Source organism: Copidosoma floridanum, unplaced genomic scaffold (genome assembly GCF_036245765.1).
Source record: "Copidosoma floridanum isolate Cflo_tuat_1 unplaced genomic scaffold, Cflo_Japanese_pri ptg000032l, whole genome shotgun sequence".
NCBI lineage: Eukaryota > Metazoa > Arthropoda > Insecta > Hymenoptera > Encyrtidae > Copidosoma > Copidosoma floridanum.
The window spans coordinates 8,378,008-8,398,898 of NW_028321909.1; positions in this window are offsets into that span (position 1 = coordinate 8,378,008).

A 20,891-nucleotide genomic window follows, 5' to 3' on the forward strand; every position below is an offset into this window, starting at 1 on the left:
AACAAACCTTGTGATGGGTTTTAACTAATTACACAACGAATAAAAAGACTTTAGTAATATGACAATACATCATTTAATGTAGAAGTCACGACTTTTTTGTACAGTACTAATAATTTTTTTAGTGAGCCAAGCGAACAGAATAAAGAATTCTAAATTTAAAAAATTTTGAAACTAGCCATTATTTTTTGAACTAAAAAGTAAAAAATAAATTTCTCATTTAGTAACCTATTTGTAACAAGAAATAAAAGCGTGGAGCCCTTGTAATGTGTAACGAAATTAAATTGTTTTGTAATGCAGAGTTTGCTACTCTCCCCTCGTACCCCGGTGACCTCCTCTTGTGGGATCCGCCCACAATTTGATTCATTATTTTGCACCGAGTAATTCAAAGGAGTTCGCTCAGTAAGCAAATTAACGTTAAAATGTTGATGAAACTTTGTACAAAGATAAATTAATAGTGGAAAAGCCCCCCGTTTTAATACCAAGTGCTTATATAGCTCAGAAAAAGAGATGGTAATGTTTTTGTACTTTGACTTTTTACGTGGTTTCTCGTGAGAATCAGTACTTTTTGGCTATTTAATTCGCAATATCTCAGAAATTAACGTAAATATTTGGTCAAAAAGCTATCAGAAAATTGTAGAACGTCTGGCGTTTACGAAGCCATTGGTTTAATCTTTAAATTTTGGCCAAAAATGTTCACAATATTTATAGCACAAAAATACCTGTTCAGCTACAGAAGATTAATCAATGAAATGCTGTATTATAATAGCATGTGATATTGTCAAGCACTTAAAATTTCTATTGGTGAAATGTCACTGGCAAACATACAGGCAAAGTTTATAAAATATCAATAATAGTCAAAATTCATTTCTTACCATAACAGAAAAGTTTTTATTCTATAAAAAAATATTCAATTAAAAAGTTGTAGATACCAAAAAATACTCTTATTGCAGGAAGCATTTTTTTCCTACAAGATCCAAGTTCACTCTATGTTGGAGGTAACGAGTTTTTACTCACTTTTTAAATTTTACGTATGTGTTGAAAAAGTTCCTGAATTCACTGGTCATACTAATTTTTAATGAGTTCTACGTAGTGCTTTTAACTGTTTGAAAACTTTTTTTTCACTCTGCTTTTTTTCCCAGTAAAACGTATAATTAGTAATGAAGTTTCCTGTACTCAATTTTTGTTCGAAAATTTGTTTTCCAAATATTTTCAAGGCAAACTTTGTAGCTGAGACATTTTCCAATTCAAATCTTTGGCTCTCCCAAAAAATGTTCATACTCCACACGTAAAAGGGTGTGCGCGTACACACATCTCTCGAAAGTTATTCGAAGAAATGGACGAAAAATTGTCGATGACAAAAACATAAAAGGTGCAAATTTCAAGCGCAGACGTACACGATTGCAAAGACAGCCTGACCCCACGATAAATGGAAAGAAGCGAAAATCGTTTATCACGTCATCATGCAAGCGAAATACATGCACGATACACACGTGCGCTCGAGAGGTCTCCATCTCCCGGGTTCCGAAGAAGAAAAAAAAAAGATGAGCAATAAATCAAATTGTCGTTTTATCAGCCAGAGTGGCTCCTGAGAGCTCCGAAGGGATGTTTCTCGCGTGATAAGAACCACCTCCCACAGGCACGTTGTTTGTACGCATCTACGCGTGACTGTGTATGTTACATGTGTCTGATCTTTTTTGCGTCGTTTTGCGTCCCCCTCCCCTTGCCGTTGGATTTTTGTACCTCTTATCTGGACTAAAATTTCTTGTTTCACTTTGCTTCACCGGGAAACGTGTGCGGGCTTTTGATTTATCCACCACTCGGTATCGCCCGAATGTTTAATATTTTCTTCCACGCCAACTTCCGTTGTCTCGTACGTGATTAGAGTTGGCTGCTTGATATCTTTGTAAGGGGGGAAAAATAAAAAAATGTGATGTGCAACTTGGAAGTGAGGCCCACTTTGTCTGTTCTGGCTTTTGTCAAAGTTACAAGCGAATACTTGGGGGTTTAAATATTTTTGTTTGAGTTTAGGGACAGCTTTTGGTTACTAAAACAAGAGCCTGACTTGGTGTAGTTCCAGCGTCAATCGAGAAGTGATTTCTCGTGCAAAGAGAAGGATAGCATTTTTAATTTCCAAATTGCTACAAGTGACTATCAAAGCAAAATAAAAAACAGGTTTTCCCTAACAGGTCAAGGAAAAATAAGGCGCATGACACCATCTCTCCTTCTATCATTTACGATTTTTTATGATGAATTTTATCATACGATCAAAGCACACGACTCAATATGATTTGTTTTTGGCACTATTAACGAACGTTTTCACAAAATTTAATGTTTACGAAGTGTTTAAAGGTCTATAATGAAAAACCAAAATTTACGTAGGGACAAAAAAAATTATTTTACGCACGACAATTTGTTGTACGCTTTAAGTTATCAACGAAAAAAATCTTTCGTAAGAAATGAAATTGCTAGATATTTGTGTATAGTATTCCCAATACGGATCATTCGGTTGCATCCTTACCTTAACTAATGTTGCAAGTACTCGATCCTTTATTTTACTCCCCTTCTTTTATAACAGGCAAAACAACACCGTACATTGCTATTCCTGCCAAATCATCTCTCATACACATATCCCTGCCACTTTCTCCGTTAAAAATTTTCGACGAAACATGAAAAAAAAAAAAAAAAAAAAAAAAAAAAAAAAAAAAAAAAAAAAAACAGTAGCCGTACATCACTTCTGCTTCAATTCGCAGCCACAGAGAACTTTATTGCCGCTGTTACCACCACTTTACTGCCAAGCTACGCTTCCACCTGCTCCCCGCTCTTTCTTTTCCTCACCTGAGGCGTTACGGAGTGAATGAGTGCCGAGACGCTCAACGGAGTCGCGCTTAACGTTGACTCGTACTACTGACAGCGGTGCTACGGTCGCTTTCAGCTGCTGACTGGTATAACTCACAGCGGCGTGGTAGTGGTGCAATTTTATGGGTCATCCGGGGGATGTTCGTCTGTTAATGCTTAGTTTCCCCGCGATTGGAGCTAACTGTACGGCAGATGGAGAGAGAGGCCATCGGCAACCGGGGGGCAATACTCACTTTGTGCTTTGATTTCCGAAAGGCTGTAAAATTTTTAAAATACCGGCCGTATTTTTTTTACTGCTCGTCCAAGTGCACCTGCTTGCATTTTACTTTTCCCACTTGGTATTATATTGCAAATGGTAAAAGAGCAAATACAACTTTTATGGTTACAACGGTATGAAACATGGGCGCATCTGCCTGTGGACAAGATTGACGGTATCCTAGCTTTCGCTTTGTACTCGTATGAAAAGCAAACAGAGTCCAAATCGAATTCAAACAGGATCCAAAACGCAATTTTTTGTCCTCCATATGTGCATCGTTATACAACTCATCAACAACAAAAAGAACCCCCTCCGATAACAATGCGCCAGTCGTGGAATCCCATAGTCTCTTTTTTTTCTTCGACCGATCGAGCGGTGTATGATTGGTGCGTGTGAAAAACACGGCAAAAATTGAATTTGCACCTTTGGAGAGGGTCGTCAATCTCTTTTTTTCCCCCACGGTGACGCTATCATCACCACGAGCGGAGTGCATCCATCAGCCGATGATCGACGTATCGCTTACGAGCTTATGCGCTTGAAACTCAACGATGGGATTTATGGTTGTCTGGTCACACTGTTAGCCCTTTTTTCCAACAGGAGGCTAGAATAAGGGGAAAAAGAGGGACGGATAAGGCCAAGTCTTATCTACTGACATCTTGAGACCCTACTGCGACTCGAAAGATCACTTATAGTCCTCGAGCCTTGGTATTTTTACTTGATTTCATTATGAACAATGATAAGCAATAAAAATATTCACAAATTGTGTTTTCAGTGAAAGTGAACAGTTTCGTCCGTGGAGCTACTCTATGCCTGGTTATTATCTACGATCCATTCATGGACAGCAAAGCGTTATAGTTCATGTGCTCGATAAACTTAATGGTACTTTCAATCTGTAATGCTAATTAGTACTATTAATTTTTTGTGTCACCTGAGTATTCGTACGGAGGAAATTGACTTGAGATACTGACCGATTCAATTTATTATTTCACTTAATGTACCGTTGAGAGATCGGGCTATTATTGACCATTTTTTTGTAGAAAGTATAAGCACATGGTGATTGAACAACTCAATGCTTACTTATATATATCAACAAAGTTTTTTTTGGTCATATATAACTTTTAATATTATTTTCATCATTATTACTGTGATAACTACTATCGTTGTTGTTATTTTCATTGTCATTAATAATACTCTTTTTGTTAATTTATTATTATTATTATTATTATTATTATTACAGTTTTTGTTTTTATTATTATCGATATTGTCATTAGTATTACTATTAATTTTTGTGATCAATTACTAAACTACTTTTAAATGAGCTAAGAACTTTTTGTTGACAAAAATGTGTATAATGGTTAACAATACACTATAGTTTAAACATACTACTTAAGCATAATAACTGTCTTTGTTAAGTTCTTACCAATTTAAAAAAAGAAACCAACTTTAAGTAGACGTCAAATTGAGTTATGTGACAGTTGTATACGTCAACTCGATGCCTCGTCTTACCTTACTCGCCTGTCTCTACTAAATTTTTCAGACGATGGACTCTAAAGTGGATCCTTGCGACTGTATTTTATGTATATTTATGTGACATTAAAAGATCGCACCAAACGAAATCTTATGACAAGCTGTGACAGCTCTTCAGCATACGTTCCGTGCACCTTTATTTTCTTTGTATACATTCAGGGTACACTATGAGCATAGATGATTAGATGTTTAGTTGCGTTTTAGTGAATATAATTTTTTATTTGTGTATTTCTTGGAGTAACAATATGTTTAAAGTTAAATTATATACAGATCAAAACCAAGATTGTGTATCAAGTGCAAGCTTTTACAAACAAACTATAATTACATCGTTGTTATAAAAGTCGGCCATGAAATAACAAGTCCAAGGTGTGAATAAAAATAAAAATTAAAAAAAAAAAATCTTGCACGGAAGTAAACGTTTTTTTAAATGCTGGGTGCGAGCTTTTTTTCTAAAATAAATGACGTGTGACGTCATCTAATTATCATCTCACTTGAACGACGAGGAAAGCAATTTATCAAAGCATTATCCTACCATCCCGAGCAATTAAGCTGGACATGACAGATTGCGAGGGGGAGGAGGTGCCTGTTTTTTGTAAGGGGTAGGATGAAAAAGAAAAAGAAAAATGAAACAATTTACGCATTATATTTACGTGTAATATCTCGTTGTCTCGAGAAAGGTTGAATTATTACGAAAGCCAAGGCTAGCAAACTTTGAAGAAGACTCGAATTCTCAGGTGTGGCTTCCAGTGGAGGACAGCGTAGGGTTTGATAGAAAGAAAAGTGGAAGGTACGGGGGGGGGGGGGGCACCTGACGACATGATAAAAGTATAAAAGCTGGTCAAAGTTGTTGAACAAAGAAAAGTCATCAGCAAGCCTCTTTAAAAATCTTGCAAAAACAGGATGATTAATCTCTTCTGCATAAAACGAGTTGCAAGAGAATACGCAAAGTATTATAAGATGCAAGTGCTTACAATTTTTGAACTATATCGCATCTCATAATTTTCAGAACTAACAGACTTACGTACAACTATTATATCGATTTTTCAATACCCAAACAAAAATTTTATTTTCTTAAATGATGCATTTTTTTGCTGAAAAAATTTTTTATTCATCGCTGTTCATAATAAGTACCACATTGAAAAAAAAAAAATTTTCTTGGTAAAAAAGTGCAACAAATTTTGTACATTGAAGTTTATTGTAAAGTACTTGAAATTAAATATTTAAATACTTTCACTATGTATTAATTTTTTTATTTCTTTTCCTTCCAAATTTTAATGAATTGTTTAGTTGGAAAAAAGTTCTGTTGAGAGCTGTATTGTAAATAGTACTTGCATTTTTTTGCAAAAAAAAAAATTGAAGAAATATCCAGCCCCAGTCCGAGACTATTGACTGAGAACTTACGAACAAACAGAGAACAATGCCAATGCAATTGGAAAAGCCACCAAGTACTTATGAATATGAATGGGGAAAAAACAGAACAAGACCTTCTCTTTGACGGATCGTCCGGAAGAGCAGTGCCATTAATGCTAACGACTTCCACGCGAGATCCCAGCCACCGCCGCCCGGCATAATCAGAACACCCCAAGTCACTGATACGTATGTGTGTGTGTATATATATCACGACGCGATACAATAAATCTCGCCATCTCGCACTTGTTCAGCTTTTTTGCGCCAAAGTGTCGCTGCTGATGGCTTTTAACGCATTAATGCAAAATGACCGTGCTGGGTTGGGCACTAATGGCTCTCGTTTTGTGGCATTTTTTTGCTGTCAATTTTTCAGCACGTCACACTGGCGCGAATGGATATACGCTCGGGAATAACGAGGCGTTTGACTTCAGTGGGTATTTTGCGTGATAGATGACGGACACGACTGAGGCTCTCTTGAAAAAAGTTAATTGGCTCGTCCTTTTTTTTCCTGTACTGGATTTCAGGGATGAGCACTATGCTGAGCCCATGTTGTACAAGTTTTGTATTATCTCTAGATAAGGATAAACATTTTTTTTTTTTTTTTTTTTTTTTCATCACTTCCGAGCATAAATTTTTAATGAAATTCCTCATGGAGGTAATTATATAAAAATTGTTTTCAAATAATATTTAGTTCCAATAGTAGTGTGTGTACAATTTCAAGCCTCACCCAGATCAAAAGTAATGAGTTCTGACTGCACTTCGGGCAGTTGTGAGTCACTTTTGGGCCTAGTGTGATATAATAATAGTCTTATACCTGATGGCGCATGTCGCCAGGGCAAGTGCCAGTAGTAGAAAGTGCTAGCCACTGGTGAGCGGAGAAGAAAAATAAATACAAGTAACTTCAACACACAACAAAAATATCTTCATTGTAAAAACTATTTACTTGATATACTTTTTTTTAGCGAAATTTTGATACTACTAAATTAATTCTCAATCAGTCGTTGACTAGGGTATTACTTAAGAACGATTGACCCTTTTAATCCTCAATTCGATTATTAAAAAAAAAGGAGGGTAAAAAGTCATAGTTAATAAGAAATAAACTTTTAATCAGAGATTCTGAAAATTCACTGCAAGTGAAAGAAAAATTAAAAAACTTTTAGCCTTAGCACGTCAATTTCTCGGAGCAAAACATGATATTGATTTTCTCCGTAATTTCATTTTCAACGAGAAGATATGCTATTATCTAAGCGTGTGCTATTACGCGTATCTCACGGCTTTTTTTTTCAACATTCGAGAAATAACTTCATGCAGATTAACAGTATATTACCTTAGCAGCAACGCGTCTTGGGAAAACCTTTTTTCTTAATTTTTCGTAAAATTAAGAATCAATTCTATTCGTGCATTTTTAGAGGATTGGGAAATCGAATTTCCGGTGATAGACGCACGAATTGCCTTCTGGGGCATCGTTTTGTGCTTGTGTCTGCCTATGTATATGAGGAGCAACTCCGATCCAAGAGTCTGAAGTGCGGATACGTCGGAAATCGATCACATTCAGCAGTTCGCGTTCAGATTTTCCGTATATACCCATTAAACGGTGACACAGCGAATTATAAGACGAGCGTGAAGATGCCGTTTTCAAAGACTCCGTATCTATTTGGCTTATTGGATTCGGAATATACGGTACATTTGTAGTAATACTGAATTTGGTTATTAAACTTTGTCATGTATATGTATGATTCTGATAATGTAATTGTAATTGGGATGATTTTTAATTTAAAAATCAAAAGTGAATTTCATCGAAAATAAAACTTTGATGAAAGTTAAGTGTAGCATAATAAACTTCCTGATAAAAAATGTAATGCATGTAATAAATACATCAATACTCTGATTAAAAGTCCAGTACATGATGCAAAACAATTTTTCCAAATTTTAAAAACGTCTGAAAAATTATCAGGTAGATAAAACAGATGGCTGACCATACGTTGATTCATTCTACTTGCACTGAAATACATCACGGAATTCATTTTCATACGTATGCAACCTACGTATTAATATTTTAATGTTTTGATGAACTTCACAAAAATGTACTCTGACTTAAAAAAGTACATAAAGGTGGTAATAGGTACATTGGAAAGTATAAACAATGAGACACGAAACGAAAATTACTATGTCAAGCTACTTTAACTAAAAGCCATCCACCTCGGATAATTTGTACCTTTCGAGGTGTCGGTCCATACGCTTTTCTCTGCAGGAGATAAATGAAGAAGATGAGAAAAGAACATTCGCAAGCCAGAGGGCTGATTGCATCGCATCTTCTAAGATTAAAACGTCTTTCTCTCTCTCCTTCCTACTCAGCGTAATGTTAATAGATCCTTTCGCTGAAAAATCTCTCCTGCAGCGTATCTTTGTATTTTTCATCCAAGTAATTTATGAACTGAGGGATGATCAAAAGTTAATAAAAATGAGAGTATAACAACAATAAAAGTAAAAAGTTATACGAGATTTAAATACAAAAGAGATATGATTCAAAGGACGCAGTAATACGTAGTTCATCAGATATTAGGACGCAAAATGAAATGTGCAAGATTGAGTTCGGAAAGTCAAATGGACATAACGAAATTCTACATAATTGTATTACTGAATTACCAAACCTGATCTATAGTTAGTTTTTTGTATAGTATGAGGTAAATTTAAATGTTTCATCTTTAACTCTGGCAAAGAAAGAAAATCTCAAATTTTCAAAGATCTTAAGTCTTGTGTCTTTGAGAAGCCTGTAAAGAAAATTTAGTTTTGGGAATTTCCTACTTATTTCTATAATACTCTCTAATCAGTAAACTTCTAATAATTGATTAACTTTTGATAAAAAAAATTTTTTTTTTTAACAATGCAAACGTTATAGTTTACACTTTCTCTAATGAGAAGATGCATGGTAGACCCTTGGACAATAAAAATGTACCTATTTTTTGATGAAAGTCCGTTTGAAACGTGTATGGATGATTGAATGTCCTCTTGCTAACAGCCCCCACGAGGCATCTACAGCCGATCCAGTGTCCTCATTTATCTACCTGTCATTATAATTAGCATTCCAACGGTATTGGAAAAAATAAATTAACACAAGTGAGAAACCCGCTACACTTGGGAGCTTGAAAAATATAAAACACGCGTGCGTTATTTACGAGATGATAAAAAAATTGCAAGTCTAGGTAAATGTGCACAGAGATGGAAAAAAAGTGTAGTAATAAAAAAAACAGGGGATGGGGTGCATAAACGAGAAGGGGGAAAAAATGAAAATATGAGTAAAAACAACAGGAGTAGAGGAACACGTTTGCCAGGGGAAATAGCTTGATCATTTCATTAGCGTCCAGTTAAGCCTTCTCTCGCACTCCCACCCCCCCCACACTTTCTCTCATTTCATCCCTGTTTCTCCCTCACCCGTTTGTGTGGGTGTGTTTGGAGCATTTTGCATTTCCACGGACGATATATCCATTTGCATGACTATTCTGGCCTTCAGTCCTCTGTGACCATCCAACTACAGTTATGGCTCTTACTACCTGCTAGTGTGCATGTCGGTGAATATGAGACGGACCGCACTTATCGCGTTTTGCATACATATGGAATTTCGAAAACTAGAACATGTCCTAGTAAAAGTTTAATTACAATGCCCTTTTTTTTCGTGTGCTGTAACTCTGACTAAAATACATCTTTTTAACGTTTTACACGATGTTTCATCAACAATGGCGTTTTGATGAACTTTAAATGACGTAAAGTGCCGTTCGATCGAAGAAATAACAAAATTGTATTTTTTTTCCCATTTTGCAGTTTTTGATTAATGCGAGTGTTTAATATTTGAATAGCCAATACATGTTATCATATCTCTTTTTTCCACGACTTCTCTTTAACTTGCTCTACTACGTTTCAATGGCGAGATGGATGGAATCCAGCAATTCCTTTCCAATCCACTTCTAGATTAGCCAATAATATGTATATTTCTTTGAGAGAAAGGTTTTTCATCGATGACAGTTAAATGAGTTGTAAATTGAAAGTCACTCATTTTTAATACAGGCAGGGTTGGCTTCCATTTAAATTTCTCTGCCGGGCGATAGCTCTGTTCGTGTTACATTGTTTGTCGATATTATAACTCTAACAATGTAGTCTGAGACCCTGTGGGGTGGTAGTTGTAGCTGATGTGGATTAAAATTATAACTCTACTGAAGTTACAATGCACCAAAAATGTATTTAAAAAAATGTCGAATAAGTAATTTTTCAAACAACTCGAGAGTAGAAAATAATTTTTAAGTATGCGCATGATGCGACGAAAGCGGGGGAGTCCCCGATGGTGTAAGTTGTCGTGAGGATATGTCAAGGTAACTCTCGCTTTTGTCAAAAATGCAAGTTTGTCAATAAAAATGCGAAGAATCGAAAAAATGGCCGCGAAACGGTAAAACAAAACGAAAACAACGAAAACAACGAAAACTGTTTGTCCAAAAAAGCTCCGAACCCATACGCAATTTCGTTGGATGAAAAGAAGCAAACGAAAGAAAAAAGGGCGTAAAATTTCCACGGCGCGTCGCACAAAAGGCGCGTACCCATGGAGTGTTTTTACCACCACTCGCGGGGGAAAACGAGAAACGCACACGCGCCCGTACGTGTACGCAATCGGTGGCAATTTACACGTCGATCAAAACACGGAGGTGTACGAAGGGAAGAGGGAGAGAAAACGTATGGAGAGGAGCGTTGGCGCAAATACCCAAAGTTCACCCATGCGCCCGGCATGTGCGTGTGTGCTCGTACCCCCGAATGTGTCCACGCGGTTGGCAGCGGGGGGGGGGGGATTTCGAGCACCCCTGATTTATACACCAGCCGTTCGATGAGATGTAGACGCGTATACATCGTGTGCACACGGTTTATACCTGCAATGGGATATATTTCTCTCTTTCTCTCTCTCGTGCGCACCCTACCCTCATGTATATGCTTTCACAAACAATCTCGAGTCTAATTTCGGGATTTTGACGCCACCACGGGTTAGGAATTTCTCGACATTGCATGCCCCCGTGTGTACGTGTGAGTTTGTGTGCTTACAGATGATGTATGTAGCTATGGCGAGGTTCAAAACTCTTTATCACATGGGAGCGCTATGTGAATTGTATTCATTGGAAGCTACCCAAAATCGAAACAAATCCACGTTAGAGATGATATTTTTCCATCCACGAAGAATGATTTTGCTGCCTTTGTGAGGGAATATATATCGCGTTGTTTAACTTTTAGGGGGAGTGCGGAGGCTCCCCCCATGAGGCGTTATAAACCTCAAAAGGCAGCTAGTTTTCGATGGTACGAGCTAGACAACTTTGCAACAAGACGCTTACTATAATCTCTCGCAAATTCAATCAATCATATAGTACGAGCGTCTCGCAACTTATTATTATAAAAACAAAATAAATCAACAAAATAAGCTATACATGGTTTTGTCATTTTGCAATGGTATATAAACTTTTACGGATGGTCGAGGATGCATTTAAACAAAAAAAATAAAGTTGCACAGATTTACACCTTGAAACGAAAAATTCATACTCATGATGGATGTACAAAAATTTGTGGCGTAGTAAAAAAATGAACTTTCTGGGATGAACTATACATAGAAAAAAAAAAAAAAAAAAAAGGAATCACGTTTTTATTGCTTACTCAAAGTCAATAGGTGCAGAGCTTATGAGGAAAACAAAATGAGCGTGTCATCGATGTCCAGTGACGATAGAACTCTCCCATGATGGATTTATATGCGTGAAAAAAGATAGCATACTGTCGTCCAAACTTTCCAATCTTCCTCTATTACTTGCGGATGAACAGCCAGATAAAAGAAAAAAAAAAAAAAAAAAAAGTAGGCGAACAGGTAGATCGAATCATTTGTTTGCGCGCCTCCGGCTTTACTCCGATCGATGCCCGCACAAAAGACCCACGAGAGCCAACAGTTCACGCATGCATTCCCCGATGAAGCTTTTAAATTCGACTTTGGCCAAAGTTCTCGGGAGAAAGTTTATTGCTCGGGCGCGATAGAAATCGGATAGTATATAATCGGCGGGCTCTAGTTGGGATGATCCTTAAGGAGAAATTACGGGAGCCAAGGAACGCGTGCGTTCATGAGTAATTTAGGGCTGTAAGGGCTCTCGATTAAGGGATGTTGGATGGGGGGGGGGAGATTTAGATTAGTAGCTTAGATTGTTGGGATTAGGGGGTGTATCCATGGAGTGCGTAAGAGGGTCGATTAGATTGTCGATGTTATGAAAAGCACCGGGACACAGGGAAGCGTAAACAAGTCCTCACTGGGCTTTGCCGGAGATCGATCACAACCTTGCGTGCGTGCTTTATTGCTTCACACGCGCGTAATTTTTTGTACTTACTTGTGATATTTTTACGAGCTTTGGGCATTGAACGCGTTCTTTCTTGGATGATATCAAAATTGATATCGATATTGAACTTCCTATAGATTTAGAGTTTCAAATTAAATCTCTTTTTTGTTATCTTGTTGGGTTAAAAACTTTATTGGATCTATTCGTTTTCTTGACTTGATAGTTAATTTCATTCAGTAGACAACAAAAAATCTGTCTTTACGCAAAATGATGAATAACCCGAATTTTGGTAGCTTATGAATTATATGTAAAAAAAAAACTTTTTTTTATATTAAAGCAAAGGTTTGAAAAATAAAAATCATAAATTAATCAACCCAGAGAGTTTTTTGTTTAACTTGGCAAAACTTTGTTTTTTTGCCTGTCACGTAGTCATACGAGCAGTGTTAAACAGATTACGCGACTGTAGCACTTGATAGATTGATATTTATTGTCTCTAATGTTTTTGTTGGTAATAGAAGAGTACAAATTAAATAGTGGTACGACTGGAAAAAGTAATCATAAGATATTTCATTGGAAGACGAGGGATGTATAGCGCACCACCTACCAGTACTGCGGAAAATCTCCAAGAAAATATGAGCTCTTAAAAAAAAATGTTTAAACTAATTGTGACGACAAAAATATAAAGTAACGCTCTTTGTCCGTATGCAAGGATTGGTAAATTTCATTTTTTTATTTCTTCGCGAAGCAAAGGGCACAAAATGATTGTACGGGGGAAAAACAGCGTCCCTTGTTGCTTGCACGAGTGCAAGAGTCGCACAGGAGCGTATACATAAACGGAGAATAAATTACAATTAAATCAACAGAGCCGGGCCTGGGCGTCGAGCGCAGCGAACAAAGACACGGGTTACGTGCAATATACTACACAACCGAGCCCAAAGGACCCGCCCACACAGTTATTCGGAACGAGTCCAGTTGTTGATTTAATAATAAATTTACATGAGCAATATTATTACGTGAGCGTTTAAAAACAGCAGCGCACGGGTAGGAGGATCCTCCCGTGTCTTTTTACTTTTTTTCAACGTTTGCGCTTAAAAATGCTTTGTAAGCCACGAGCGTGTTGCGGGTCTCTCATAACGTACGTCACGAAATTTTACGATGATTAATATTTTTAAATGGTTTAAATTTCATTGAATATTTTTATTATTGTCTTGATGAAATATGCACTAAAACTGAAAAATTCCTTTAAAATTTTATACTCTTTAGTCAAGTGAGTGCTTGATTGGAATAAATCGTGAATGAAATCGACTGAAACTAAAATGAGTTGAAAATAGTATCGAGATTGACTTGACTGCTTTACATTAGATTTATTAAACAACAGAAGTATAAAAAATGTGTGTCGCCCACGAAAGATTAAAATTAAGATTCTACAGCAAAGTTTCGCCTATAGTGTCGTCACATGTATGCAATCTTTTCATTTTCTAGGGGACTGCGCCTCCTGCGCGCTCCGCACGCCAACCCCCAAAATTTAATCAAACATTTATTTTCTATATTATTAAAGAAAAATACAATAATTATATCTTTGTCATAACACGTAATATTGTAATATTTATTAACTTACATATTAAAATGTCTTTTCACTGATTTTTCAAAATCTCTTTTTCAAATCTACCCGCGCTTGATCAGTCTCAGCCAATCACACGACGAATAAACAGGCTTCATCACGTGACTCATCGTTTTTTTATGATAAGAGAACGTTTGCTGAAAATATATTATGACAAAACTTTTTTTTAGATGTACTGTTAAACTAGACGTAGTGCTTTGCATGCATTAAAAAAAAATTATTTTTACTGTTATTTTCCATTATTTCAGTTTTTCTCTTGGAATCGTTACAGCGCAAATCAAGAAAAGTACAAATGTTAAAGTACAATGAGAAGGAAAGAGGTTTATCGATGCCTGCTACAAAAAATAACCAATTGCGCACTGCATTGAAAAAAAGTAGTTATTCAAACTGAGAGCAAAATATATTTTAAAAGGCCGACAAGCGTCAGTCAAACGCTGTCCAATGTGATATGCACATCAAACACCAATTATTGTGTCATTAATTAGACTATTTCTTATCGCTGTCGCTTAACTCTTCTACGTCACATTTAATAATGTATTATCGTAACAGCTCCTTCGATTTCCCAAGCATTAAAAAGCTCGGGTAGTACAGTTTGTGATTCGAGTGCGAGCAGTTTGTTTTGAATATATATTTATGAAAGATGGAATATTTATACTTATGTTTTTCTATACATACAAATACGCATCAAGTTTGAATAATAAAAAAAAACCGAGTGCTTGGATTGTACAAAAGTCATGGTAAGTTTTTTTTTCTAAGATTAAAAAAAATTGCATCACATAGAAGAGCTGAGTTGTCCCTGTATATATATGTCTCGTTTTTTTATTTATTTTGTGACCACTAGGTGATATTGCATTTTCCGCGGCAAAAACCATAAGCTCCAAACAAAGGTAACAAAGTGAGTGACATTCGTTGACTTTCTTTCTCGGTAGAAATAAATAAAAAAAAAAAAACAACCGAACCATCACCGTCGACAAGACTCCTGTAGCCGACAAACATGGCCGAAGCCATCAGCACGGGTTCCTCGAGAAAGTGGCGTCGTTGCAACGCGTGCAAAGAGACCTTTGCGGATGCCAGCCAATTTGCGTCGCACATGCGGACACACGAGAACAAGGGCCTCTTCCGGTGTTCCGTGTGCTCGCAAATGTTCACCCGAAAATTCAATCTTGCAGTTCACACGCGGATCCACACGGGCGAGGAGCCGTTCGACTGCCCCAAGTGCCCCAGGACGTTCAAACGAAACGACTGCCTCAAGGCCCACCTGCGCACCCACGCGAAGAAGCCCTTCCGGTGCGCCGTGTGCCCAAAATTCTTCCATAGGAAGCACCACCTCACGGAGCACATGGTCCAACACTCGAGCGATAAGGGTGGATTCAGCTGTTCGTGGTGCGCGAGGACTTTCCACAAAAGGGTCCACCTCACGGTCCACGTGCGCGTCCACACGGGCAAGAGGCCCTTCAAGTGCGCCGAGTGCTCGGAAACGTTCAACCAAAAGTCCAACCTTACCACCCACATGCGCATCCACACGGGTGAGAAGCCTTTCCGGTGCGCGGTTTGTTCGCAGTCTTTTCGACAGAAGCACCATCTCAAGACCCACGCGAGGTTACACACGGGCGAAAGGCCATTTCGATGTTCCCTGTGTTGGCTGTCTTTCCGGCAAAAACACCACCTGGAGGACCACGCGAAGATCCACGGTAGCATATCCAAACCACAAGAGTGCGATGCGTGTCCGCGATCTTTCGACCAGAAGGGTCTTATGCGCAACCAGTACAGAGCGTATGTCTGCGACGAGTGCTCGAAAACGTTCACGCGCAAGAGTAGCCTCGTGAGGCACATAGGATCCCAGCACGATCATCGCTGCACCCTGTGCCCGCAAACTTTCATCCGAAGCAGTTATCTCGAGAATCACATGCGCAATCGGCACTATTCCCCATGTAGTTTTACTGACTCCAAGGGTCACGAAATTCAGCGTGATTTATATCGTTGCACGGCGTGTTACCGGTCTTTTGGGGAAATCGGCAGTTACAACTACCACGTGGCCGAGTGGCACCCGTACGGTTGCGACGCGTGCGAGTACTTTTGCGACACCTCCTCCGATCTCTTGTGGCACGAACGCGACTGCCACGATCTTTAATCGCCCGACAATACGGTCTCTTTGATCGATGGGTTCTTTCATCCACGTCACTGGAGGTGGAACCTATGTAAAGTCCGTTTTGTCGTGCAGCAGTACGATATTTGTAATCGATTGCAATTTATGTTTCGTTGTAAAAAAAAGGATAAAATTGATACTGGTTTTATTAAATGGTTAGCTGAGGAATTATAAATTGGGTTTGATTTAAAATTATTCGCTTATTTTTACTGTAAAGTACATTTGAAATTGTGTACTATTTTGTAATTCAGTTTGCATATTGTTTGATGGTATACATTTACCTGGACATTTTTTATTGGCGTTTGAATTTTGTAAAATCTTAACATTGCAACCAGCATGAATAGCAACATTTGATTTTATCTGGTTAACGATTTAAGCCAACTTGTCGTCATAGAGTTTATAACTTACATGTATAACCGTATCATGGAAATAAGAATATTAAATAGGAAATAACACAATAATAATTATTGTATGCAATAGTTCTATTTGCTGTGTACAATTTGTCACTTCTTTTTTGTTTTATGGCAACGTTCAGCAAAATTGTATGAGGCAGTTGTGTCGACTAATCAATTCTGCGTGAAATAGCCATAAAGTTGCCAATAACCATTTTTAACTATCTTGAGATTTTGAAAGTTTTATTGAGCTATTTCAATTTTATTTTTTTTTTAAATTTTAACTGTACACTGATGATATCATCAACTAGAAGTTTCAACGAAATGGAAATAACAATGACTGTTATACTGTTATCTTGAAACGCTTTTCAACAACGTGACAGTCACAGAAAATACCGATTACTTTGTAATTAACCATATCTTTCTTCACTCTAGTATACGTATATATGATTTTTGGAAAATGTTGCTTTTACTTTTTATTGTAGGAAAAAAAATTGTTTCTTTACTAGTAGACACAGTTTTTGAATAGAGAAAATTATCACAGTCATTTCCTTATTGTAGTTAAAGATATAAAAATAATGTTTTTAAAATAAAGTGAGCCTATAGAAAATGCAAGATTTTTTTTAAGGGAATTTTATTAGCTCTTGTCTAAAAGGCAATCTATAAGAAAACATCTTTAGAAAAAAAAGGTACCAACCTATCCCAAAAATTTAGCCATCACGACACCTTTATATGCTTTTTTTTTAAATATACATATGTAAACAACCAATTTCATATTTTTATAATATTATTTAGGATTTTTTGATGCCATTACTATATGCAACATATAATACATATTTTTCTTGGTTAAAAATAAAAAGGATATTGCAGTTTGGTCCAAATCAAGAAAAAATACCTGCCAAAAACTTTTAGTACAATTTCAAGTAACTTCCTCCATCTCAAGATTTTTCGGGAGCTTATAGATTATAGTATGTATTTAAAAAACTCGGCATTATAACCGAAGTTATACGCGTTTCAGGTTCTAAGCCAACATTAATTTGTGCTTTTAATGATCTTGAAGCTGTGTGCGCCAGATGAATTCGAGCCTCATTATGTGCTCGCTGTAAAGCTCTCCCTTTTCTCCCCCAACTCGTTCCACTTTCTTTGCACACGAGACAGAGAGTCCTATTTTTTTTTTTTTTTTTTTTCTTTTTTTTCACAAACCCTTGAGAGTCCGTAAACATTCACCGTTTGCTTTAAACGTTTGCACTCGTCGGAGGAAATTGAAGTGCCGTGCATATGTGGGTGGAGTTGCCGGTTCGGTGGGTTTGAGGAGCCGAGTAATAGAAATCTTGGTGGGTGTGTACGTGCACGCGTAAGATTGTACGCCGTTTCCATGATTAAGGAGTGTCAGCTATCGCTGAGAGCTTTCAAGGGACTAATATTAACTTTATTCGCAGCAATTTTTTTTTTTTTTTTCATAATTTACACGTTGATGGTCTCGTGTCTTAATGACGAACTTTTGGGGTTACAATTGTACATTATTCTTTGTTTTAGGCGATTGCTGCATTTGGTTTTTTGACGCTTTTGTCCTTACCTTTTGCTATTAAATTTACGAAATATTTTTTATTTAAATTACGTCGTTCACAGTCATGTATGTTTTATAATGTTATGGGATCTACAACAAAAATTGAAAAAAAAATTAACACTCTCAAAACACAATTTTTCCTTCCTATACACATTAGACGTGCTTTGCACACTCTTTTCATCGTATTGTTCAGGTGATTCTTTTTATGTGCACATTGGAATACCAATCATTTTGTTAATAATTGGTGCAGCAATACAAAATTCAAAAAAAAAAAAAAACTTTGGTAAGTCTTTTTAACATGAAATTTATATTATTTTTTGACAAAAAGCATACTAGAAATATATTAGTTTATTAAATACTCGTAAGTTAACTTTAATTACGTTTATGTTCATTCATATGTTATTGATACATTGACGGTAATTATTGCCAGTGATACATCATTTCTGTTTCGCAACTCCAGATAATGGATACTACGTTTGTCGTGTATCACAGAAATGGAGTTTTATTTAAATGAGAGTGATGCCATTACACTTACATAGCTAACATCATCACTGCGTAATAAAACACTTTACTCGAAACTAATATTAATTTTAAAATAGGATATGATACATTGATGAGTATATTTTTTAGCGAGGAGTAATTTATTGCTGTCACTTGTTAAATTTGTGGTTCATCGGTAAGTTTAAAGGTCACATCAAACTGGGCTTCAAATTGGTGCGTAGGGACGTTTTTAATTTCGCGGAAGGAAAACATTGCACCAAAATTGCATCATCACTGATTTCTCTCTGAAACAATCCTCTCAAAAGCCAGAATCCCAAGCGGTGCCACGCCCAGAAAATAATATCCTCTCCCTTCGATACACGAGTTGAAATAAAATTCACATCGCGGCGTCTTACAAATTAACTCGAATTCAATAAGACTTTGAAACTCCAGGGAGGCCCTTTATTTTCCAGGAGCGGAGCTCGTACATTACCCCCCAACTTCCTCCCCACACCCACTCCCACTTTTTCTCCTCCAGCTGCAATCTTCGGGAGTGACGATCTTTACGACCTCCCAGCGGATACTTATGGCCTTCTCCCACAGTGGGCCGAGATTGTCCGAGAGATCGGGAGCCTAATTGCCAAAGTTTTGCGAGCCAAGTGTGCCGGGTGCGCCCAAGAGCTGGAAACAACACTGCGATCGGCTGAAGCCATATATATGTGTGTTCATATACACACAGAGATGTGGATCAGATGTATCGAAGCCTTGGGGATCGAATTAACGCCTCCGAGAGTCTCCACAGCGCACACGTATATACATATATACACAGGTGCTGTCCATTGTACGACTTGATGCAGCAACTTCATTAAAATCCATTTCATGCTGATGTTACCGTCATTCGTAATTTTCTCCTCATTGTCCATCAGAAATCAATACTTTTCACTAAAGTTAAAATGTTAAAACTAATGAAAAAGTATCTTTGAAAAAATTTACGAGGTGTACCCCACGCAAGCAAAACAATATAAAACTGTATCCTCAAAATGACGAAATATAAGAATAGTATTAAAATGAAACCAATAATGTCACTCTGTGAAACAATTCATCCTCTAGTCGCACGTCTCGAAACTGTTATCTCGTATTATTTATGACGCGAAATTGATGAGCAGGTAACGACGACCCCTCCTCCCACACCAGTTGTCTCTTGAAAGACTCGTCACCGGGACCATACGGATACTCGAGATGATGGGAGCAATCATCAAAAGCGAGCACGCGGCCCAAGTCTCGTGTGTCTATACATGTATACAGTAAACGTCCAGCTAAGCAAACGTGCCCGCATAGTCAGCAGCTTTGTGTACTCCGCTTGACGGACATCCCATCGTTACATCATATACTATACAGATGCCCACCATCGAGATAATCAAAAGCCGGTGGAGTTGCTTCATCCTCAAGCTTCGTGTTAGCAGTTGACGGTGCTATTGTTGGACGACAATGAGCCTGTGGGGTAGTATCGACAGTTACCTTTCTCGTGCGTGTACACCCCGATATTTTTGTGCCTCCTTCTCTTGCGTTGAAGAATAGCTTTACTTGACTGTTCATTTTATCGATTTTTGTTACTTGCTTGTTACAGCAGTTTCGGTGTCGTAGTACCTTCTTCGAGCAAAGATGCTTTCGAACTAAACGGAAAATTTGCGTAAGTGTGGATTTGGTTCGATGAAGAGAGTAGCAATATTTGTCACTGGAAAGCTTCAATACCTCACCACGATATCAGACAATGAAACTGTATACGAATAATTAAACTACGAGGGGATGAAACAAGGTTTTTCGTACGTACTTGTCCACAAGATTGGGAATACGTAATGTCTGTGCTTTGTTGACGAAAAACAATTAGCGCAACTAGTATTTGTTGACGCCAATCGTTTCAGTTTTCCAGATCTGGACCATTTACTGGTTGAAACTGTCGACGGTGAAAAAGGTAAGAACGTCCCCAGGTTCCTAGCAGCTTCAACGGAAAAAGAAGAAGTACGTGTCAACTCGATGGTTCTCAAAGTGATGAGTATCGTTTGAATCTTTGAACCTTCGAGTCTTTCATCAAGAGTTTTTTCCAGCGACAACCACATCGATCGCTGTACGGATAAATCGAAAAATATACATTTCGAACGCGTTGAACCGCGACACTTTTATATTTTTCTCTTTCGTCACGTACGCGAGTAAATTGTTCTTTTTTACCATGTTTTTTTTTTTTTTTTTTTCTTAACATCCGGTAAAATAACGGATTCTTCTTTGGGCAGTTGAAGAAGT